Source organism: Cryptomeria japonica, chromosome 2 (assembly GCF_030272615.1).
Source record: "Cryptomeria japonica chromosome 2, Sugi_1.0, whole genome shotgun sequence".
Lineage (NCBI taxonomy): Eukaryota > Viridiplantae > Streptophyta > Pinopsida > Cupressales > Cupressaceae > Cryptomeria > Cryptomeria japonica.
This window is the reverse complement of record NC_081406.1, coordinates 508,362,175-508,388,511: the sequence shown is the minus strand read 5'-3', so window position 1 is coordinate 508,388,511 and position 26,337 is coordinate 508,362,175.

Genomic DNA, 26,337 nt, shown 5'->3' with positions numbered 1-26,337 from the left:
CCATCGTTGCAAGAAGATCATGAAAGATTCACAATTCTTTTTCTTTACATTGCATAAATTCAGCATTGTTATCTCATTCCTTACATTGAAGGATTATTGTGAAATAAACCTATTCATGAGTTATTCAAAAGATTTGATTCCAGATGGTAATCTTGAAAACCATTCCATTGATTGTCCATTTAAACTCCTAGGGAATAGACGCATCAGGTAAGTTTCATCATGTGTAAATTCCATACTCATAGTACAAAACTCCCTAATGTGTGTTAGGACCTGGAGGAAACTAAGAGGGGGGGTGAATCAGTTGTCTATTAATTTCAACGCAAATATAACTTAATCAAAATCGATACTTAATACCGGTAAAACAAACCTAATGCCGATTGACAGATTAGCAGTTAATATCAATACCGGTGAAACTCAATGCATATAACGGAAAGAGAAACAACATCCACAACACATAACACAAGGATTTGTACGTGGAAACCCTATAAGGGGAAAAACCACGGTGGGAAACCTTACCCATAATCAGATGATACTACTACAGATAGTATGTGTATACAAATGGGGTTTTGCACATGCAGAAAGGCCAACTTCCTAGAGCTCACTGCTCAATCACAAAATAGGAGTCACACTGACTACAATTGGATGATTAAATCCAATGATAATGTACTGCTCAAAGTAGCATCTCCAATGTTGGATTCAGTACCGGTTAAGCTCTGATAATCACCTTCTCTATGGTTTGCTCATATGATCTTCAATATTTGCACATACCATGTTACAATACCATAACCATATATTGTTTCTCTGTGTTATTCTTCCTTACATCATATCACAAATGAGATCTTACATATATACCAAAACCTAAGACCAAATGTGTAGGTCAGCTTACTATGAATATTATAATTAAACCAATTACAAATAAGTCAAGATGTGATGCGTCATGTTGGCTCAATGCAATTACAACAATATCCAATTGATTAAATCATCTCCACAACGTGTGATGCTGAACTGGAATAGATAATGCATGTCAGTCCATAACCTACACCAATTTGCCGGTAACAACAAATATGTCAACCCGATTAGACCAATAACCAAAATACCAAAACCAAGTGTCCAAACCATGTCTTCGACATAACCAAGTGATCTCCAGATGATAACAAGTCATCCTCTATGTCAGTGAATAATATAACCTATCAGTGAACAATATACCGATGATTATACATAAGTCACTGAACTTGCCAATGAACATAATGTGCCAATTCAATATAACTAAAGATCTCCAGAAGGATAAGTGTTGATAAGTGTTGACATCAATGACAAAACCAATTGAACACATCCATAATACCAACAAACTCCCCCTTTGGCATTAATGGCAACACAAGATGGAAAAACATCTAAGTGCCAAAATAGAATGCCAGAAACCAAAAACCTACAATCTCCAGAATAGATCAATACCAGAAATCAAAATACAAATGCAAAGTGTATATATCACTCCCCCAATAACTAATCTCTCCCCAAAGGATAATGTATATTTTTTCCATAGATATCTCTCCCCCTTTGACATCAAATTCCAAAGAGATACAAATACCAGATAAAACCAATTCATAGAACCAATTACAATAACCAATTGTTTTAACCAACTAATCCCCTTGAGAAGTATCTCTCCTCCATCAAAGCCAGAAAAAAAGTTTCTCTATTAATTATGTCAGTTTGATGCTAATCATCAGTTGTCTAAGTCTCTACCGGTGAGGGTATAACCCCAAGCTGCTCTCTGAGATATTCAAAAGTTTCCTTAGGCAAAGGCTTAATAAAGATATCTACAATCTTCTCTTTAGTATTCACATAAACCAATCTCACTTCTTTTGCTTCAACATTCTCTTTTAGAAAATTATATTTGATAGAAACATGTTTAGTTTTAGAGTGAAATATGGGATTCTTAGATATATCAATTGCTATTGAATTATCACAATAAATGATTATAGGTTCTTTGCATTTTACCCTTATTTCCTTTAACATTTCCTTAATCTATAATACCTTAGTACAATTAGTTGTTGTTGCAACATATTTTGATTATGTTGTTGATAATGATGTACAACTTTGTTTCTTGCTCAATCATGAAATCAGTCTGCTACCAAGAAACAATGCCCCGCCAGTGGTGCTCTTTCTGTCATCTACATCTCCTACCTAATTAGCATCAGTGTATGTGCATAAATCAAAATTTTCTTCTTTAGGATACCATAAACCAAGATTTGTTGTGCCTTGTAGATACTGAAAAATCCTTTTTACTGTTGATTCATGATTTTCTCTCGAATTACTCTAAAATCTTGATATAATACACACTGCATTCATTATATCAGGTCTGGTTTATGTCAAATACAGTAAACCTCCAATCATAGATTCGTATCTTGTTGGATTAACAGGAGTTGAATCATCCTTCAATGTCAATTTATCAGTTGCAGTCATAGGAGTACTTACCGGTTTAGAGTTTTCCATACCAAATTTCTTTAGTAATTCATTCAAGTACTTTGTTTGACATATGAATATGCCTTTATTAGTCCATGAAATCTGCAATCCTAAAAAAAAAATATCTCCCCAATCATAGACATTTCAAATTCTTCCTGCATCTTATTAGCAAAGTCTTTACACAATCCATCTTCTCCTCCAAAAATGATGTCATCAACAAAACCTTCAATAACCAAGATGTCTTCATTATTCACTTTGAAATATAATTTGTTGTTAGCATTAACTTTAGTGTAACCAAGCTTCAAAAGATATTTGTCCAATCTAGCATACCAAGCTCTAGGAGCTTTCTTCAATCCATATAAAGCTTTCCTTAATCTGCAAACCATATCTTTATCATATGTCAATGAAAATCCATCAGGTTGTTCAATGTAAACTTCCTCTTCAAGATCACCATTTAGAAATGCATATTTTACATCCATTTGATATACTTTATAGTTCTTGTGTGCTGCAAATGCAAGAAATAATATGTCTGCCTCAATTCTAGCTACCGGTGCAAAGGTTTCATTGTAATCAATTCCCTCTTTCTGTGAATATCCCTTACACACTAATCTTGCTTTGTTTTTTATTACCTTACCATCTTCATTAAGTTTATTTCTAAATACCCATTTAGTTCCAATTACATTTTTATCTTTAGGTCGGGGAACCAATGTCCATGTATTGTTCTTTTCAATTTGTTCTAATTCATCTTCCATAGCTTTAATCCAATGTTTATCTTCACATGCCTCAACAAAAGATGTTGGTTCAATTTGAGAAATTAAACATACCTCTTCATTTTTCAATCTTCCTCTTGTCATAACTCCTTGATATTTATTCTCAATTATCTGACTTTCAGAGTAATTCAGTTTTGCATACCTGGGTGTGTTCACTTGCTACTGTTCTTTAGTCACTGTGGAATTTCTCTAATGATGTTGGTGTGACTAGATCCACATTCTATACCAGTGCACTCTGTATAGGTTCATTTGTGATCATCTCAACTGTCGGTTCAGAATCCATAGACCTTGAATTTCCTTTAAATTGTTCATCTATCTTCACATTTGCACTCTCAATGATTTTCTGCAATCTTTTATTAAAACATCTATATACTTTGCTCTTAGATGAATAACCAATAAATATTTCTTCATCACTTCTACGATCAAATTTACCAATATACTCATCTCTCCTAATGTAGCATTTGCTTCCTTTGAAGTATTTAAGAGTAGGAATATTACCAAACCATAAGTCATAAGATGTCTTATCGGTTTCACCTTTGATGTGAACTCTGTTGAAAGTGTAAACCATTGTATTCACTGCTTCTCTCCAATACACATGAGGTAGATTTGCTTCTAATATCATGCTTCTAGCTACATCCAGAATAGTTTTGTTCTTCCTTTCCACAACTCCATTTTGTTGAGGTGTCTAGGGTACCGATAGTTGTCTTCTAATTCCATTCACTTCACAAAATGTATTGAACTCCTTAGATGTGAATTCACCTCCTTGATCTGATCCTAAACATTTGATTTTCTTACCAGTTTCATTTTCTACCAGTGCCTTTAATAATTTGAATTTCCCAAAAGCTTTTGATTTCTCCCTGGGAAAAGTAACCCAACACATTCTAGAATAATCATCGGTGATTAGCATAAAGTATCTATCTCCCTATAGACTTCTTGTTCTTGCTAGACCACACAAGTCAGTATGAATTAAATCAAGAACATTATTGGATTTCTCAAGAATACTCTTAAAATTTATTCTAACTTGCTTTCCCATTTGACATTCTTTACATACCGGATTATGAGGTTCTATAATCTTAGGTAAATCCCTTATTGCCTTAGATGAACTAATCTTTATAATGCAATCAAAATTCACATGACAAAGTATTTTATGCCATAACCAACTTTCATCAATATGTGCAATCAAGCATGTCTTTTCACTATTATTCAAATGAAAGATATTACCTCTAGTCTGACTACCAGTTGCAATCTCCAAACCAGTTCTATTCATGATTTTTCATTTACCATTCTTGAATTGTAACTGAAATCCCTTTTCAACTAATTGACCAACACTCAAAAAATTATGCTTCAAACCTTCAACATAATAAACATTGTCAGTATTGTGCTTACCATCAAAAGATATAGTGCCTTTTCCTCTGATCAAACAAGCTTTGTCATCCCCAAATCATACTAGACCTCCATTGTATTACTGAAAAGATAGGAATTTACTTTTATCACCAGTCATAAGATGTGAACATTCGGAATCTATAATCCATTCATCCTTTTCTTTAATTTTAGCTACCAGGGCCTGCTCTACCGATAGAATAGTAGTTGCTGGTTGATCTTCTTTTATTGCAACAAAATCCCATCCATTGTTTGTCAGTTCTTCATTAGAATCATTAGTAACTCCTTCATCAGCATAGTAACATGATTTGTCTCTATTCTTCTTAAATCTGTATCTTTGATATTTAGGGTTAGGCTTATATGTTCTTTTAGCTTCTTCTCTTAACCTTGTATGTCTATCAGGACATCTAGATGCCATATGAATAATTTTATTGCAGTTAAAACATTTAAATGGTTCTTTACCTTCATACTTACTACCAATAGGACCTTTAGGCATTTTCCTTGCAAACAGTACTTCAAATTCTTCTAGTTCTTGATTTTCCTTCCTGATATCTTCAAGTTCTCTTGCATAAAGTGCTTTCCAATCAAATTTATTAGATGATGATGATGATTATGATGATGATGATTCTTTGCAGGCCAAATCTGTCCTAATTGTAGCAATAGGACCAAATTCCTCAAGCTCAAATGCTGAAAGTTTTCCAACCAAGGTAACTCTAGATATTAATGTATTAGGCATTGTTCTCAACTCATTAATAGCAGTTACTTTCATATTGTATGCCAGTGGAAATGCTCTCAAAACTTTAGAAATAGTTTCATCTTCACTCAAGGAACCTCCACAACATTGTATTCCTAAAACAATTTCATTAACCCTTTCCATAAAAGCAAAAATTCTTTCATCTTCTTCCATTTTCAGATTTTCATACCTAACCCAGAAGCATTCCAGTTTTGCAATTTTGACAGTGGTATCTCCTTCATTCAATGTTTCCAATTTATCCCAAATAGCTTTAGCTAGTAGATCGAATGGATAATCCCATGATTTGCTGATCTGACAAGGTGCTCAAGAGTGCTTCTCTTTCTTTGCAATCATTCTCTTGATCCTTACCCAATGTTGGTGGATTAGGTTTATTCATTGTAGGACCAACATAGCCATTACTTGTAACATCCCATATGTCTTTTCCAATGCAATTCAGATGTGTCTCCATTCTGATCTTCCATATACCACAGTTATTTACATCAAGTTTCGGACTGTCCTTCCTAAAAAAGTTAGTTTCCATAGAATCTCCTCAAGTTGTTAAACTTCTGCAAAAAAGAGGACTTAGCTCGGATACCAATTGTTAGGACCCGGAGGTAACTGAGAGGGGGGGTGAATCAGTTGTCTATTAATTTCAACCCAAATATAACTTAATCAAACTTGATACTTAATACCAGTAAACCAAACTTAATGTTGGTTGACAGATTAGCAGTTAATATTGATACTGGTGAAACTCAATGCATATAACAGAAAGAGAAAAAAAATGCACAACACATAACACAGAGATCTATACGAGGAAACCCTATAAGTGGAAAAACCATAGTGGGAAACCTTACCCACAATCATATGATACTACTGTAGATAGTATGTGTATACAAATGGTGTTTTACACATGCAGAAAGGCCAACCGCCTAGAGCTCACTGCTCAATCACAAAATATGAGTCACACTAACTACAATTGGATGATTAAATCCAATGATAATGTACTGCTCAAAGTAGCATCTCAAATGTTGGATTTAGTACCAGTTAAGCTCTGATAATCACCTTCTCTATGGTATGCTCATATGATCTTCAATATTCGCACATACCATGTTACAATACTATAACCATATACCATTTCTCTATGTTATTCTTCCTTACATCATCTCACAAATGAGATCCTACATATATACCAAAACCTAAGACCAAATGTGTAGGTCGGCTTACTAAGAATATTACAATTAAAGCAATTACAAATAAGTCAAGATGTGATGCATCATGTCCGCTCAATGCAATTACAACAATATCCAATTGACTAAATCATCTCCACAATGTTTTGTGTTGATTTGGAATAGATAATGCATGTCGGTCCATAACCTAAACCAATTTGCTAGTAACAACAAATATGTCAACCTGATTAGACCAATAACCAAAATACCAAAACCAATTGTCCAAACCATGTCTTAGACATAACCAAGTGATCTCCATATGATAACAAGTCATCCTTAGTGCCAGTGAACAATATACTGGTGACTGTGCATAAGTCACTAAACTTGTCGTTGAACATAATGTGCCGGCTCAACATAACCAAAGATCTCTAGAAGGATAAGTGTTGACATCAATAACAAAACCAATTCAACACATCCATAATACCAACAATGTGATCTTGAGGATTAGATTTTCCATCGTATTTATCATATTTAGGGACCTCGCAATGTTGTGGAAATGGTATCATATTCATAATTTTATCAAAAGGATACAGGCAGATATCTTCCAAAGAATACTTCTTGGAACTTGTTCCATTCTACATATCTTGTATTTGTTGTTGTAGAGTTTGCATTTGCTGAGTGAGATTTAACAAAGGATTATCCATACGGTTTCTCCTTGTCTCTTCATAAGTTCTTCTATCACTGCACTCTCTTCTTGTGTCATCATGTTCTTTTCTTGTTTCTTCATGGCTTTATTTGTTTATATCTCCGTTAGCTGTGTTTTAAGTTTTACTTGTCTCTGTATCTTGTTTCAAGCCTTCTATGTTAAAGTCTTGTGGCAATTTAGCTCCTGATTTTGCCAACATCAAAAGATATTTTTCTTTTTGCTTTGCTAATAATTTTTCCATTAGTCTATGAAATTTGAAATCTTTCTCAAGGTCTCTAATGGTGTTATTGACCACTTCTTCATCAACAGTTGTATACCCAAAAGTTTGGAACGCTGAATTATCTTCTTCTTCCATTTGTTTTTGTTGTTTTCTGAGTTGTTCGTATTGAGCTCTAGTCCAAACTAGCATGTGATTATTTCAAAAAAATTGAAGTTTTTGACCTCAAAGACAACTCAATAGGTGATTATTGGTTTAGGAAGGTATGCTTTGTTGATTTTACCACTGTTGTTTGTTCATTGTGATAAAGCGTCTCTTTGTTGAAAAGAACATCCTTGCAAAATTTCTTCGTCAAATTATGTCCCCCAGCCACATAAATAGTGACGAAAACGGTGTAAGAAAGTCTTGTGTTTTAATAAGATCTCACGATTGATATACAATAATCTTATCCTCTTCTAAGTATCTTTATCACTGGGATTTTTTTTCTTAAGGCGATACTTAAAATTCATACAAACATATGATGGTTTACAAGTTTGCTTGATTCTAATGTGAGTGCAATTCTGATTTTGACATAACCTAGGTTCAAAATAGGAAAGATATCCAAGATAATGAACACAAGGTAGATTGATCAAGTTTCGTGATAGAGGATTTGATATATCCTGATGAGAAACTAATAATGATGTTGATTTTTCCACTTAAGATGTTTGAATCAATAGCTTGTTGAATGTTTTATGCTTATGGAAACCTTAATGGAAATATCTTGTTGGATTGGTGGCCCAGTTATCGAACTAGTTTGAAAATGTGTGATAGTTTAAAGACAATTCTACTCAAGAAGTGTTTTGATATTGACTTTGAAATTTTGGTTTGATATGCTTTATCTCGGATTTGAGAAAGCATTTATGCTATCTTTTTGGTAAAAAGTACTAACTTATGGGACAAATACGCTATTTTGTTGCTTGAAAGTGTTTCTCTGACTATGTTTCAAGTATTTTTTATTCAATTTTCCTAGAAAGTTGTTGGATTTTTGCTCATTTTTAGATGATGACTTTCTTCAGTTTTTTACCATTATGAGCATGTTATAAACATAGAAGGCACATTGTTTGAAAAACAAAATACACAACCAAGTACAAATCTTATGGAAGGCTGAGACAATAATTGTTGAATCTCACATGGGGTTTCCTCCAAGGCTACGCTATTCAAATAGGATATTTAGATGCTTGACACCACTAGCTCCACCCTCGGCACTCACTTCTCCAAGGCAGCCAACCACCAGTTTCCATGAAAAATCCCCATAACAAACTTTATATCTCTACTAAGAACCATATCTGTGTGAGCCACTTCAGAGGTTCAACCTCCTGTGTCAACAATTATAAGGATTTTGACAACTAGTACAAGTGGTTTTTAGTAAAAATATCAGGTCATGTGGCCATACATGCATCACTTTTAGCTCTGTAAATATAGAAGGTTCCCAGCCTATAGAGGTTACGCTCCATAGGGTTTATGGGGAAACATAGTGTCGGTATGAACTTATCAGCACATGTTGCTTGTGACTTTTGTCACAAACATGATTTATTTAGAGTGGATCGGAAGGACTCGATATTAGCCTGTTTCCACTTTGGGTCGTTCCCCTCTCACTGGCCCCCTCAGGGCAGCTCGGGAAGGCAGGTCCTCTAAAGGTTAAACATAAAAGAAAGTAGGTCTAGTTTTCTGATCACCATATGAGGGTGAGAGCATACTTACCTACTACCTCATCAAGCATAGAAAACACAAGTTTATTTTAGCCTTCTAAAATATATGTGCAACTACTTTGAAGAAATCACTCAAAATGCAAGTTGCATGTTGTCAATTTATCCCCTTAGTTAAGCTAAATGAGCAATAAATGATGTGTTACTCTCCAAAATAAAAACTCTTAATTAACTACGTGAGGAAATGCAAGAAATTTGTTTAAAAACAATCCTGCACATAGCTATGTTAGTAGTTTAAAAATTTTAGTTCTTGGACATTTGGACCTCCAGAAAAAGTTTGTTAGTTGCAAATAAAAGAGCCATCCTAACAAATGTCTTGTCTTTCACCTCAAAAGTGCTAACCTAGAAGATAAATGCATGAACTTGCAATACAAAAGTGTTGTTTTGCAGACTAAAAAGTGAGAATTCACTAACAAAAGTGCTAACCAAAATGACACATGCGTTAACCTATGAGACAAAAGTGCTACTCTAAGGATTAAATGTGTTGATTTGTAGACAAAAGCGCTAACCTAAATGTCAAATGTGCTAACCTGCAAGACAAAAGCGCTAATCTATTAAATAAAAGTGTTGTCAAAACTCACACAGGCATGAATCTAGATTACAAATGCGTTAAACTTGTGTTTGTGAGAACTAGAAAGGATATTAGAAAGATATATGCAAGGCTCCAGCCCCACAGTAGGCGCCAAAATGTGTCGACTTGAATTTCATATTTAGAGTACTACCTGTAACATGTTAGTTTCACAAAATACAAAGGAAATGCTATAGGAAATCCAAACTCAACCAATGAAACTACATGAAATGAATATTAAAATAAAAAAATTATTTTTACCTTCATGATTTAAGTCTCATTGTGTCCTAACTCTACTATTCCTGATTGCAGATGATTTTCTCTTAGACAAGCACTGGTAGCTTCCAAGATGACATATGAAGAATGGACTGATAACTAATACTATGATATGCAATGCAAATGATTTAAAGTTAAATGGTTATGCTAAATGAGAAATGCTAAATTTCTAATTGTTTCAAGATTAAAACTCACGGATGCATAAGTTTTCTCAAATTGTTAACTTGAAAACCCACTTGAAGACTAACTCTTTCTCAACTCAAACTCCCACGTTTATAGACTTTGAGAGGATAAGATGATGTGTCCTAGATCAATGATCATGATCAGATCTACAAATTTGGATGGTTGTGAGCAAAGGTGAAGGTTGAGAGAAAGGGGGAAGGAAAGACAAGTGTCACTCATCTCACCTTGACTGGGTTTGTTGACTGAGGGAATCTAGGAATGGTTGGAGAAGATTTAGGCATGAGAGGACAAGTGGACTCAAGTCCTTCCTAAGATGTAGGGATGTTGGAGAGGATATAGAAGAAGGTTAGGAAATGTGTACGTACACAATATTTCATTTATTTTAGAAGTTGAAGATAAGTGGCTAATAAATGTTTTATTTATTTTAATTTTGTTGAATTAATTTAGTCACATGATGGATGAGTTGGCAAAGGAAAGATGAAGTGGAGATGAAAGATGAGTTGGAAATGAAATTAAATAATTTAAGAAATCATTTAATATTTGAGACTATAGGATAGAAGAATAACCTTTAAATATTAGATATTTAAATGATTGATTTGAAGAATAATTAAATATTATATATTTAATTAATTGATTAGAAAAATAATTAAATATTAGATATTTAATTAATTTATTAGAGGAATAATTAAATATTAGATATTTAATTAATTAATTAGAAGAAAAGGATAAATGAATTAAATAAATTAATCTTTCCAAATTAACTATTTAATAGAAGAATAATTATTAAATAAACATAAAATATTTATTTAATCGCTCATAGCCATTTTTATGTGTATACACTTTCAGTTCATGTAATCTGGATCATTGTCTAATCCTTGTAAGGCAGCGAGCCTTCCTCTAGGTTGTAGAACTTCTTGTTTTTTAGCAGTGAGCTCTAGGCAATGTTCCTAAATGCATGTGCATTCCCATTTGTAATATTTACACATACTACTACAGAGTATCATCTTATTGTGGGTAGGTTCCCACTGTGGTTTTTCCCTTTACCGGATTTTCCACATAAAAAATCCTTGTCTTATGTGTGTTGTTGATGTGGTGTTTATCTTTGATATTGTTGTTTATGATCAGATTTGAAGTTGTGCATAATTTGGTTGAGTTTGGTGAAAATGGATTCACACACACACCCCCCCCCCCCCTCTTAGTTTTCCTACATTGTTGTTGCCCTGCTATCAACATATACTGTATACATCTAAAAATGATCTGAAGATAGTTAATTAAATATGCAGTTATTTGATTAATTCCCCTTCCCAATTAATTGAATTCACAAGCAATTTAATTAATTTCTCTATTCATCTATTAGTAAATAAATCTACATGATTTATTTATATAGTTCATTTCATATCCCCCTTTGATTAATTAATTATAAATTAATTAATGTCCACCCATATAAATCAATTCTTCTAATCCCTAATTAAGATTAACAAACTCAAGTTTGTTGAGATTAATTATCATTTTCCAATTATTTGAATTTCTAAATTCAAATGAGCACATGGCTCCTAACTTTTAACCACCTAACCTAACCTGTTCCATCTAACCCTGGGTTTAACTAACCCTGTCCTATCTTGCGCATCCTAACCTCCTTATCCTAATCTCCTATGGTGTGGATATTCTCCCCTTGAGGCACATGGCACTTTTTCCACATGTCTCCTCCTTTGCACACGTTCCCTCTCATGAGCAAGGCTCCTTGACACTTGTCACAACAGAGATGACAAGTGTCCCTTCCTCCAACCTCTTCTCCAACTTCCTCAATCTTGGCCCTTGATATCTTCAAATCAGATCTAGACCGTTGATTCCTACCACCTCATCTTTGGCCTTTGATTTCTTATAAATATCCCCCATTTTGGAGCAATAAGGATCCCTTGCATTTATATTCTTAGCATCATTACTATAGGCAATTTGCATATCAATTATCTAGCAATTAGCTTTTGGATTAATCATAGCATGTTAATCTAGTTTCTTAAATCATGCATTTCATATCATCTCCATAGTCAATCATGATCAAATAGCTACTCAACTCTTGAGTTTCCACTTTGGAGGTCATTGCTCCATTGAGAGCCAATAAACCCAACACCTTCAAGGTCCTCAAGAATAGAGGAAAATGGGACATTTCAAGGAAGGCTTATGGTTTGCATTTCTAATCTTGTTTTTAATTAAGCTTTTTGATTAAATTTTATTTTCTCATTATATGTGTATGTCTTCTATATACCACATTTTTAGCTTCACATATACAAGAGGAGGGTTCTACCCCTAAATCTCCCAAGTTCAAAATCCCAAGCTTTAGGTAAGGGAGACCTTGCAAGACATTTGAGGAGTCTATTCAAGAGAGTCCTAGATTCAAGATCCCAAGTTTCGGGGGAACTCCAATTATTGTTATACAAGAACCCAGTATTCAAACCCCTCAATGCCCCTTACAAAATTTCTCATTGCCAATACCTATGCTTGATGCTATTTGCCTTTTTAAGGGTGGACCTATTCTATGGAGGGTGGATTGTTGGCATTATAGTAAGAAAGATATTTGATATTCAGTAAGGATATTGAGAAGGTTGTTGAAGATTTATTTATATAACTAAAGAAGGATGATAACTATGTTTATAACATTATTTTGTCATTGATGTCAAGAAATTGATTATCTGATTCAGTATGATGTTGCCATATCTTGAGAAGATTGACTAGAAGAGAATTAAGATGTCGATAAATGACACAGAAAGAATGTGATGAATAAGGGGACTATTACTGAGTTAGACAATGATGAGATCATGATGTTTAGATTGTTTTGATATCCTACATATGTTGTTAATTGTAAGGTTAATATTATACTATGCAACCGAGCAAAAAACCTAGTCGATAAACCTTAAGGTTATCGATATCAGTTAATGAAGGCGAAATGTCTACCGAGTAAAGTTTAGTATTTACCGAGTTGCAATCGAGTTATGACTGTACGCATGGGATGGATAAAAGCATTATTTAATGAAGGACAATGATTAGTTGGAGATGTATAAATTATTGGTATGCCATGAATGAAGTTTGTTAAAAGATCTATGGCGAAGGAAAATCGGCAGGAAGATCTACAATGCAGATTGAACCGCAATAACCTTGTGCAAGTTCCAAGAAAGGACTGCAAGTCCCGAGGCAAGGTAAAACATTTTTAGATCAAAAGGATACAATGAACCTAGTCAAGTTTGAAGATTTGATGGCTAAGATTGATCATGGGAAATGTGATCAAGAAGATTAAGCGGTTAGCATTTGTTTATAAATAAGGAATTCTTGATAAACAATGTATGCAGGCAAGTGTAAGCACATGGATGCTACATAGTGATTACCGAGCATAGAAGCTTGAAGACCTGTTTGATTAACAATGTAGAGATCCTAGTAGAGGGACAAGATAAGTCCTATGACTAAATTGCTTTGAGCAAATAAGAATATGCTTTAGCATTTTAGACTTGAAGTTGCAGATAGATTTTTATTACTGTTATTTTGTAAGTGACAAAAAATCTCTTAACCGAGTGGACTTAACAGTCTTATATGTAAACCCTCTAGCAAGGTAACATTCTAAATGAGTGTTTGAAATCCTTTGACAAGGTCACTTCTAACAAAGTGAAGATCCTAACAGATCTGAGGGAAATCCCTTAACTGGGTCACATCTAGCAATGTGTTTATAATCTTTAACAGGATTTTCTTTTAACCGAGCATACTCTAGAAGAGTATATTTATTAGTGGGTCCGAAATCCCACAGTGGTTTTTCCCTATTTGGGTTTCCACGTTAAATCTAGTGTTATGAGTGTTATTATGATTATGTGTTCATAAGTTTGCATGTTTAGCAGTTTTTGGTTAAGTTGCTGAAGTATATGTTATCGAGGTTGAATCTGTTGATTTTATGGAAGTTTAAGTTTGTATGATTCACCCCCCCCCCCCCACTCTCATCTTGTTAGCTATTGGCATCTATACTTTACATCAAGTATCAGAACTATCAATTGGTATCAGAGCTTTGGACTCCAGAAGAAAATTTTAAAGGTACTTGAGGCAAAGATGCGAAGATGTATAAAAGGGATGCACTGAAGCTGAACAAGTCAAGTTTCTCCACATGGCAGAAAAGGATGAAGCTGCATTTATTAGGAATTGGAGAATATGCAATATATTATCTAGAGAATGATTACATTGCACCGAGCACCAACCCTATGACCTTTGAAGAGATTAAGGCAAAGCAAGAACATATTCAAGCTATGATTGAAATTACATCAGCATTGACCGACTCAGAGTTTAATGATCTAGAAGGGTGTAATGATGCAAAAGCAATGTCGACTAAGCTCATATCTGTGTATGGAGGTGATGAACATGTTCAAAGAGAAAAACTAGATATTCTGAGAGGACAACTTGAATCCATGAAAATGAATGAAGGTGAGAACATAACCCAATATAGTAAAAGACTAAAGGATATTGTACAAGGCAAGAGTTGAAAATAAAACAGGAAGACAACTGAAATGTCTTAGATCTGATAGAGGAGGAGAATTCACTTCTGATGAATTTAACTTATTCTACAATGATCATGGTATAAAGAGGCAAGTATCTGCACCAAGAACACCTCAGCAAAATGAGATATCCAAGAGAAGAAACAGATCAATTGTGGATTGTGCCAGAACCCTGATGATAGAAAAGAGGGTACCTCAAACATTTTGGAGAGAAGCAATCAGCACTACAGTTTACACCCTGAACCTAGTTCAACTGAAGAAAGGAACTATGAAGACACCATATGAGATCTGGTATGATAAGAAACCTAATCTAAGTTACTTTAAAATCTTTGCAAGTAGATGTTATGCTCACAAAGATGACAGAAATGGAAAGTTTGATCAGAAAAGTGAAGAAGGAACATTTCTTGGTTATTCTTCTAGAAGTAAAGCATTTAAATGTCTGATCAAATCATCTAACAAAATAGTGGAAAGTGCAAATGTAAAAATTGATGAATTTGCAGAAAGAAATGATGAAGGAAATTCCAAAGAACGAGAAGATTAAGAAGAGTTCATTTATGTTCAACCAAGAAGTCCTACCGAGAAAGTTGCTGAAGAAAATGAAGATAATGTCCAGTTACCAAGTGATGAAGAAGATCATACCAAACCTACCGAGCCTATATTAGCCAAGTATGTTAGAAGACATCATGCATCAAGTCAAATTATAGGAGATAAGGATGATCCAGTAATGACAAGGAACAAACTGAGACAGAACACATGTCTGATCTCTGAATTTGAACCGAGAATAGTGAAAGAGGCATTTAACAGTGAAGATTAGGTAAATGCTATGATAGAAGAGATTGATCAAATCAAGAAGAATGACACATGGACACTGATCCCAAGACCAAAGGATAAAAATGTAATCCGTACAAAGTGGATTTTCAGAAACAAGATAAATGAAAAAGGTGAGGTCATTCACAACAAAGCAAGACTAGTTTGCAAAGGTTATGCTCAAGAAGAAGGAATAGATTATGGTGAGACTTTTGCACTTGTGGCTAGACTTGAGGGAGTAAGAACATTGTTGGCATGTGCTGCTTTCAAAAATTTCAAGGTATATCAAATGGATGTTAAATCTACATTTTTGAATGGTATACTAGAAGAAGAAGTTTACATTGAACAACCTGAAGGATTTGTTGAAGACAAGAGTAAAGAACAAGTATGAAAATTGAACAAAGCTTTATATGGTTTGAAACAAGCACCTAGAGCATGGTATGAAAGACTGCACTCTTATTTGATCAAGATTGGTTTTATAAGGACAAGTGAAAACAACAATATATACATGAAGAAAGATGAGGACAATGGAATACTGATCTCAGCCATATTTCTTGATGACATTATATTTTGTGGTAATGACTCCTTATGCAAGAACTTTGGAAATGAAATGTGCAAAGAATTTGAGATGTCACTAATTAGTGAGATAAAGTATTTTATAGGTTTATAGATATTGCAAATGAAAGATGGGATTTTCATTACTCAATCCAAGTACATAAAGGAAATCTTGAAGAAATTTGGAATGGAGGATTCTAAACCAGTAAGTACTCCTATGACTACTAACAGTAACTTATCAAATAATTATGAATCAACATTTGTTGATGCGACACTTTACCAATCTATGATTGGAAAATTGCAATATGTTGTGCATAGTAGACCGGATATAGCACATGCAGTAGGTATTGTAGCAAGATTCTCTACAGATCCCAAGGACACACATATGATAGCAATCAAGAGAATTTTCAGATACCAGAGAGGCACTGAAGATTATGGCTTAGTATATGAAAAGAGGAATAATTTTGATTTAAAAGTTTATACTGACGCTGATTGGGCAGGCAACATAGATGATAGGAAAAGCACAAGTGGTGGAGCTTTCTTTTTGGGAGAAAGACTAGTGAGTTGGCTTAGCAAGAAACATGGATGTATCTCACAGTCAACAGCAAAAGCTGAATATGTTGTTGCAGCATTGAATTGTACCAATATAGCATGGATCAAACAACTGTTGGAAGGTATAAATGAGAAAGTTACCGAGCTAGTAACTATATTCTGTGATAATACTAGTGCCATTAACATTTCAAAGAATCTAGTAATGCACTCCAAGACAAAGTATATATCTATAAAGTATCATTATCTCAGAGAAGAAGTTCAAGAGAAGAAAGTTGTACTGGAATATATCAGTTCAAAGGAGCAATTAGCAGACATCTTCACCAAGTCGTTGCCAAGGGACACTTTTGAGTATCTCAGAAGCAAGTTAGGGGTCCTACCCCTATCTTCTACTCACTGACCAAGTTTGGTGAAAGCATCAATTCAATGAATCTACAGAATATTATGTGTGGATTGATGCTGATTTATGCACTTTAGAAGGTTTTCTAAAGTTGTGCAGGAAATTATGAATAGAGACAAGTTGCTCTGACCGAGATTGAGATGTTACACAACAAGGTAAGTCACTTCACAGAGGAAGAAATCATGATTTAGCTCTTTTACTTTTTGGCATTGTTGTCAAAGGGGGAGAAGACTATAAATGGTTTGGTTGGAAGACTAAGGACAGGGGGAGAAGATCGCACATCAGAAGATTTTAACAGCTCAAGGATAATAGGAGAAGTCTTACAACAATCTGAATCCGAATCAATTTAAATACCTTGTTGGTACTACAAAATAATTGTTGGTGTTGCCATCAATGCCAAAGGGGGAGATTGTTGGCATTACAGTAAGAAAGATTGTTGATATTCAGTGAGGATATTGAGAAGGTTGTTGAAGATTATTTTATATAACTGAAGAAGGATGATAACTATCTTTATAACATTATTTTGTCATTGATGTCAAGAAATTGATTATCTAATTCAGTATGATGTTGCCATATCTTGAGAAGATTGACTAGAAGAGAATTAAGATGTCGGTAAAAGACATAGAAAGAATGTGATGAATAAGGGGAGAAATAAGTTATTCAATGGGAAACTATTACCGAGTTAGACAATGATGAGATCATGATGTTTAGATTATTTTGATGTCCTACATATGTTGTTAATTGTAAGGTTAATACTATACTATGCAACCGAGCAAAAAACCTAGTCGGTAAACCCTAAGGAACCTAATCAGTAAACCCTAAGGTTATCGATATCGGTTAATGAAGGTGAAATGTCTACTGAGTAAAGTTTAGTATTTACCGAGTTGCAACGAAGTTATGACTATACGCATGGGATGGATAAAAGCATTATTTAATGAAGGACAATGATTAGCTGGAGACGTATAAATGATTGGTATGTCATGAATGAAGTTTGTTAAAAGATCTATGGCGAAGGAAAATCGATAGGAAGATCTACAGTGTAGATTGAAAAACAATAACCTTGTGCAAGTTCCAAGAAAGGACTGCAAGTCTCGAGGCAAGGTAAAATATTTTCAGATTGAAAGGATACATTGAACCTGGTCAAGTTTGAAGATCTGATGGCTAAGATTGATCATGGGAAATGTGATCAAGGAGATTAAGCGGTTAGCAATTGTTTATAAATAAGGAATTGTTGATAAACAATGTATGCAGGCAAGTGTAAGCACAGGGATGCTACATAGTGATTACTGAGCATAGAAGCTTGAAGACCTATTTGATTAACAATGTAGAGAGCCCAGCAGAGGGACAAGATAAGTCCTATGACTAAATTGCTTTGAGAAAATAAGAATCTACTTTAGCATTTTAGATGTGAAGTTGCAGATAGATTTTTATTACTGTTATTTTGTAAGTGACAGAAAATCTCTTAACCGAGTGGACTTAACAGTCTTATATGTAAACCCTCTAGCAAGGTAACATTCTAAATGACTGTTTGAAATCCTTTGACAAGGGAACTTCTAATGAAGTGAAGATCCTAACAGATCTGAGGGAAATCCCTTAACCAAGTCACATCTAGCAATGTGTTTGTAATCTTTAACAGGATTTGCTTTTAACCGAGCATACTCTAGAAGAGTATATTTCTTAGTGGGTCCAAAATCCCATAGTGGTTTTTCCCTATTTGGGTTTCCACGTTAAATCTGGTGTTATGAGTGTTATTATGATTATGTGTTCATAAGTTTGCATGTTTAGCAGTTTTTGGTTAAGTTGTTGAAGTATATGTTACCGAGGTTGAATCTATTGATTTTATGGAAGTTTAAGTTTGTATGATTCAACCCCCTCCCTCTCTCATCTTGTTAGCTATTGGCATCTATACTTTACATCAAGTATCAGAACTTGTTAAGGGTGGACCTGTTCTATGGAGGGTGGATGATTGTCTTCCTTATTATGAGGAGGGGGTTAAATTGGCCATTGGTGAGTCATCACATGCTCAAAAGGAGGAAGAGACAAAGATGTTGCAAAAATATATTAAGGATGATCATTTGCAGTAGGCCCTTAAATAGGAGGAGTGTGAAGCTTATCTTGTACAGGACTCATCCCTCTCATTTGATTATATTCCTTTCTTCATTGATCTTAAGGAGGAAACATCTACACTCCCCCAATTGTAGTTTTGATGCAGAAAGCTAATGTTGGCAAGGCCATAAAGGGTAATGGTTTTGTTGTAAATTATAATATGGAAGATAGATCATGCCATGAGCCTAAGGTTATTACAGTTAGTTTCCTAGAGGAAGAAACAAAAACATAGACGCAATCCAAAGATTTTAGATCCATATAAAGAACCTTAGGAATTTAAAGTTGGTTCTAATGAGTCAGATATTAGCACAAGTGATTATGATGTATCTTGGTTCTCCCTTGTACCTAAATGTTCTAATGTTGAGTATGAAACCATCATTCAAGGTGATTATGTTTCTTTTTCCATTAGGGATGTTGTTCTTGAGATTGAATGCTTCACTTGGGACCAACATACCAAGTTTTATGATTTTTAGCAATATCCTATTGATCAAGCGATCAATCATTTAGTACGAGACATTGAAGATGGTTGATGATGAGAACATAAATTCATACATGGCTAAGGTGAATGAACTTGTCCTTGGTATCAAGTGTGTCGATGGAAAGATTGTTGCTAAAGTGTTGAGATATTTTCCTCCTTATAAATATAAGGTTGCCGCTATTGATGAGATCCAGAGTGTGACTAGAGTAAAAAGAGATATGTTGGTTGGAAAACTTATCGCATTTGAGCTGAGTGAATTTGGAGAATCACATGAGAAGTCTGAGAATGCATTTAGAGCATCAACATCTATATCGAATAATCTGAAATTTGATCTTGATGAGTATAGATATCCAAATATGAGAGAGAAAGAAGAGAAATTGCAAAGAAGGAAAGAGAGCTTGTTGAGCTTGAAGCATTGATTGCCTAGAGATTTCCTAAAGGTGTCAGCAAGTATGATGGAAAGTTGCAATTGAAATGTTTTTCTTGTAATAAGATAGGACATTTTGCTTCTAGAGTCCTAGAGAGAATGGATAAGTATGACAGACATGGTAAGTTTGATAAGCATGGTAGGAATGATAGATATGAGAAGCATGACAAGTATGATAAGCCTTACAAGTCTAACTGGAAGTTTAGGAACCAGAAGAACTATTATTATGCTGCAAATGAAGGTGTTTCAGATCATGAGTCAGAAGGAGATGAAGTTGTGTGTATTTCCATCAAAGAAGATAGACCTGTACCTATTGATTCCACTAGTTGTTCTATTAAGGAGAAAGCTTTGGCTGCTAAGGTAGAAGAAAAGGGTGAATGGGTGATTGATAGCAGTTGTTCACATCTTATGACCAGTGATAAAAGTAAATTTCTAAGCATGGAAAGCTATGATGGTGGAATAGTCATATCTAGAGATGACAAAGCCTATGTAATCCATGGGAGAGATTCTATTTATTTTAATGGTAAGCATAACATTGATGATGTCTTGTATGTTGAAGGTATGAAGTATAATATTTAGAGTGTTGTATAGATGGTTGATAAGGGTTATGATCTACAATTCAAGGATGGTAAATGCAAGATCTTAAATGCCTCTAGTATAGAGATTGCATCTAGAACTAAGACTGAAGGTAGCATTTTTCATTTGAATGCTTGTGAGAAATGTTGTTTGATTGCTAAGATAGATGAGAATTGGTTGTAGCATAGGAGAATGTATCATGTAAAATTTGATTCATTGATTAAGATCATTTCTACACAAGTTGTTAGAGATCTACCTAAGATGATTAAACCTATTAATTTGGTATGTAAGGAATGTCAGTTGGGTAAGCAAACAAGAATTTCTTTTAAGAGTAAACAATATACATCTGATGGATTGTTGGATCTTGTGCATACTAACCTGTGTGGACCTACAAATGTTATAAGTGTGTAGGGTGATAGATACTTTATGTTGCTAATTGATGATTATTCCAGGATGATGTGGGTTGTCTTTTTGAAGGAAAAATTAGAAGCATTTGACAAATTTAAGATATTCAAAGCTAAAGTTCAAACTGAGTCCAGATTGAAGCTGAAGTATTTGAGATCTGATAGAGGTGGAGAATTTTGTTCCAGTGAGTTCAATTCATTCTATGAGATGCATGGAATCAGAAGACAACTATTTGCTCCTATAACCCCATAGCAAAATGGAATTGTTGAGAGGAAGAATTGTACTATTTTCGATGCCGCATGAACTATGTTGATTGAAGGAAATGTTCCAAAGGTCTATTGGAGAGAAGCTATTAGAACCGCAGTCTATACATTTAATAGAGTTCATATCAAAGGTTATACTTGTAAGACTCTTTTTGAGCTTTGGTTTGGTCATGTTCCTACTATGAATTATTTCAAAGTTTTTGGTAGCAAATGTTATATCAAGAGAGATGGGGATATTGGAAAGTTTGATGCTAGAAGTGATGAAGGTATCTTTTTGGGATATTCTACAAAAAGGAAAGCCTACCCATGCTATAATAAGAGACATAGGAAGATAGTTGAGAGTGCAAATGTGAAGGTGGATCAGAAACTTGGGAAGGAGATCGGATCTTATGATGATGTTCAACATGTTGTCTTAGCTCCTACTCAGCCTAAAGAGCCTAAGTAGAATGATCTGGTAGAGACTGTTAATCCAGATGTTGTTCGTGGTGGTGGTGATGTTTAGCAATATGAGGATCAGAACAAATAGAATACTCTGAGGTATGTTAAATTGAATCATTTTGAGAATTAGATTATTGGTGATAAGAATAAAGGTGTGATGACTAAAAGAAGGTTAGTTGCAGAAGAAGTATGTTTGATTTCTAAAGTTGAACCTAAAGAAGTTGTTGAATCCTATAAAGATGATAACTAGATAAGAGCCATGGAAGAAGAGCTAGATCAGATTGAAAAGAATAACACTTGGGAACTTGTACCTAGACCTAAGGATAAGAATGTTATTGGTACTAAATGGGTTTTTAGGAACAAATTGAATGAAGCTGATGAAGTAGTCAGAAATAAAGCTAGAGTGGTCTGCAAAGGATATTCACAACAAGAATGAAATGATTACGAAGAGACTTTTTCTCTAGTTGCCAGAATTGAAGCTATTATATTGCTACTTGCTTATACTTCTTATAAAGATTTCAAGGTATATTAGATGGATGACAAATCTGCATTTTTGAATGGTGATCTAGAGGAAGAAGTTTACATTGAGCAGCCTGATGGATTTTCATTGTCAAATGATGGAGACATGATATGTAAGTTGAAAGAACTTTATGGATTAAAACAAGCTCCTAGAGCCTGGTATGCTAGATTAGACAAATACTTGTTAAATTGGGATTTACTAAAGGTGTTGCTAATAGTAATATGTACTTTAAGATTGAAAATGATATCATTCTGATTATTGAAGTCTTTGTTGATGACTTTATCTTTGGTGGCGATGATGATATGAGTATTAAGTTTGTCGGTGACAAGCAAAAAGAATTTGAGATTTCTATGATTGGTGAGTTGAGATTTTTCTTAGGTTTGCAGATTGCACAAATATAAAAAGGTATCTTTATATCTCAAACTAAGTATGTGAAGGAACTGTTGAAGAAGTTTGGACTAGATGATTCCAAACTGGTTGGAACTCTTATGGTGACTGGTTGTAAATTATCCAAAAATGATGAATCTCTAAAAACTAATCAGAGTTTGCATGGATCTATGGTTGGTGGACTGCTATATCTTACTCAGACTAGGCTTGACATTATACATGTTGTGTGTATGGCTACTAGATATCAAGTTGACCCAAAGGAGAGTCATGTCATTGTTGTTAGGAGAATATTCAGATATCTAAAAAGAACTATGGATTATAGTTTGTGGTATCTGAAGAATGATGATTTCATGTTGTGTGCTTACAATGATGCAGATTGGGTTGGTGATGTTGATGACTGGAAGAGTACTACTAGTGGAGCATTCTTTTTGGGAAAGAAGTTGGTTTCTTGGGAAAGTACGAAACAAGAATCAGTATCCTTATCTATTATTGAAGCTGAGTACATTGCTACTGCTCATAATTGCACTCAAATAGTTTGGATGAAGAAAATGTTGAAAGATATAAGAGTTATTCATCATGAGCCTATTATTATAAATTATGATAATTCAAGTGATATAAACATGTCAAAGAATCCAGTTCAACATTCAAAGACTAAGCATATATCAATCAAATATAATTACTTAAGAAGGAAAGTCAGTGAAGAGAAGTTGAAGCTGGAATATGTATCTACAAAGGAACAAATTGCTGATAATTTTACTAAGCCTTTGCCTACATATACATTTATTTACTTGAGAGACAAGTTAGGGGTATCCACCCCTCCTAATGAGAACTAGATGCATTGAATTGCATCAATCTGGTGGATTTTAAATCAGTATTCTCTTATCTAGATTGGTGTGTTGGTGTTGCTCCTCTGTTGGAGTAGTCTATTGATTTGGTTGTGTGTCCCAAGGGGAGAGAGATTCATGTTTCTATTTTGGGAGAGAGTTTGGTTTTCTATTTTTGAGATCTTTGGTATTGTTGTCAAAGGGGGAGAGAGACAATGTGAAAAATTGCATTATCTATCTTGATCTTAGGGGGGGTTGTTGGTAATATCTTCTTTTCTTTTCATTGACTATTTTTCACATTCATATGTTGTCATCAATGCCAAAGAGGGAGATTGTTGGAGTTGTTGGATATGGTTGTTCATTTTTGCTGCTAGGATATGTTTTTGTCATTGATATCAACATATTCCTATGATTTATTCTGGTGAGTTCGAGAAGATCTTCTGATCCGGTTTTGTAGTTTGGTTTTGTTGATCACTATTTTGCAGAATCCGATATATTCTGGTGTGATCAGATCTTGTGTTGAGGTTTTGGAATATTGTTTGGGATGATCTTGTGTATCTTCATTTGAAATGGTTCATGATTTGGTGCCCCACAAGTTATCTTTCTTTGTGGCAATTGTTGATTGGTTGTGTTCTTGAGCTTTCTGATGTTAATCGATTAAGATTTGATAAGTGGTTTTGGTGTAGCTATTGGTGATGATTATAATGTTATATTTGGTGTTTCCTAGTTGTGTCCTATTTGTCTTGGCAGTCAACATTGATCGTTGTGCGATTTTTTGGTGGTTTCTATCAACTGGTATTGATTTTTTTGTTATGCAGTATTTTTTATTGTGTAGCGTGTTGCGGTTGATCTTCGCATGATTTTCGATGGATATGATTGTTTGGGAATTTCAATTAGGTTCATGCTATGAAATTTAAATCATATATTGGTCCAGTGACTAATATTTGTATCGTGTAATATAATTTTGTGAGTTAAGGATTGAGGGTTTACCTAACCTTTTTATCAAGGTTGATGAATTGAATATATAAGTGAGTTATTCACTTGTTCTTGGTGTCTATGGTGTGTCTACATTATCAGAGAGAATTTTATGTGCAAACAAGAGATTTATCTTTTGGTGTTATGATTGAGGAGAGATTAGTGTTGCAGTGTAGACATTTGTGCTTAACCAAAACTATAATTAGGTATTTGGAGATGATATTGTTTTAGTTAATTTCTTTTGGATTGTAGTATGAATCATGTTGTAAGTTAGTGAGACTTCCCGGAGGGTTGTAGCCTTCCGAGCAAATATATTTTGACTAGTGAGCTCTAGGCAATGTGCCTGAATGCATGTGTATTCCCCATTGTAATATTTTCACATACTATTGAAGAGTATCATCTTATTGTGGGTAGGTTCCCACTATGGTTTTTCCCTTAACCAAGTTTTCCACATCAAAAATATTTGTGTTGTGTTGTGTTGTTAATTCACTTATCTGTTTATTGTTGCAGTTTATCAATTTATATTTTGGAGTTTAATGTATGCAATTCGGTGAAGACTGATTGACCCCCCCCCCCCCTCTCAGACTTCCTTCTGGATTTCTACTAACATGCATCCCCTCCAAGTCACCAAAAATGTTGACATTTTTTGTTTTAACCTTAGCCATGCAAACAACCGATCTTAGATAGCCTTTAATGTGTTAATCTTAGAGGATTCGGATAATATTGAGAGGGGGGGTTGAATTAGTATTAACACCACTTGAAAAATTGAAACTTAAACTTATCAAAAATTCACTGAATCAAACATAAATCAATAAAAAATCCATTTACTAGTACTGGTATCTATTGATAATCATCTGTTAAATTGATATATCAATTCTTCTCATTAAGTCTTCATTAACCATGCAAAAACTGAAAGTAAATCATAACAAAACATCAAAAATATTCACCATATGAACACTATGATTTTCTTGTGGAAACCCAAAATAAGTTAAAAAAACATGGTGGAAATTGGTACCCACAAGAATTTTGCACTCTTTCAAAATGCGCCATGTTAGTGTTAGGATTCCCAAAGATACTGAGAGGGGGGATGAATTAGTATATGACCGGTATAATAGTTTTCTTAACTTATAACACAAAAAGCATATTAAAATTGTGTACCGATAAACCAGAAATAATGCAACAAATAAGAATAACAACCACAACATGAAAAGTACACCATAGCACAATATTTTAATGAGGAAACCCGGTGTGGGAAAAACCTTGGTGGGATTTGTGACCCACAATAATCACTTACTGGCCAATAAGAGAATATTACTGCTTACAATAGGGGCCTACACATGCAGGAAGGCCAAATGCCTAGAGCTCACTACTCAATTACAAAAGAAGTCACACTAACTTACAAAAATGGATTATACTAATCCAATGTCTTGTACTGCTTTAGATCAGCATCTGCTATGCTAGATTTAGTACCGGTTTAAGCTCTGCAATATACATAAATCCTTAACCTAATAATTCGCACATTAGGTCTGCTATATTCCTTACATCAATCACTTATTAAATGATCTACAATGATCTCATACATATATGAGTCATATTACAATCCACCATGTTGACTTACAAAAGATTTTACACTTAATTACAAAATATATTTATACAAAATTGTTGTCAGCCAAGGTGTCGATAATCAATCTTTTGGGTGTCGGTGAACTGTATGCCAGTGTAGAGTCTATCAGTGCTGGTGCCTATGTCTACCTGCCGGTATCACATGATTGTAAGGTTGCCATCACTGAAAATACCTTCAATCACCTACAATGTCTCATTGGAGTGTGCACTTTCCAACAATCTCCCCCTTTGGCATTGATGGCAACACTTATGAGAAAAATAAAAAAGTGTCCAAAAA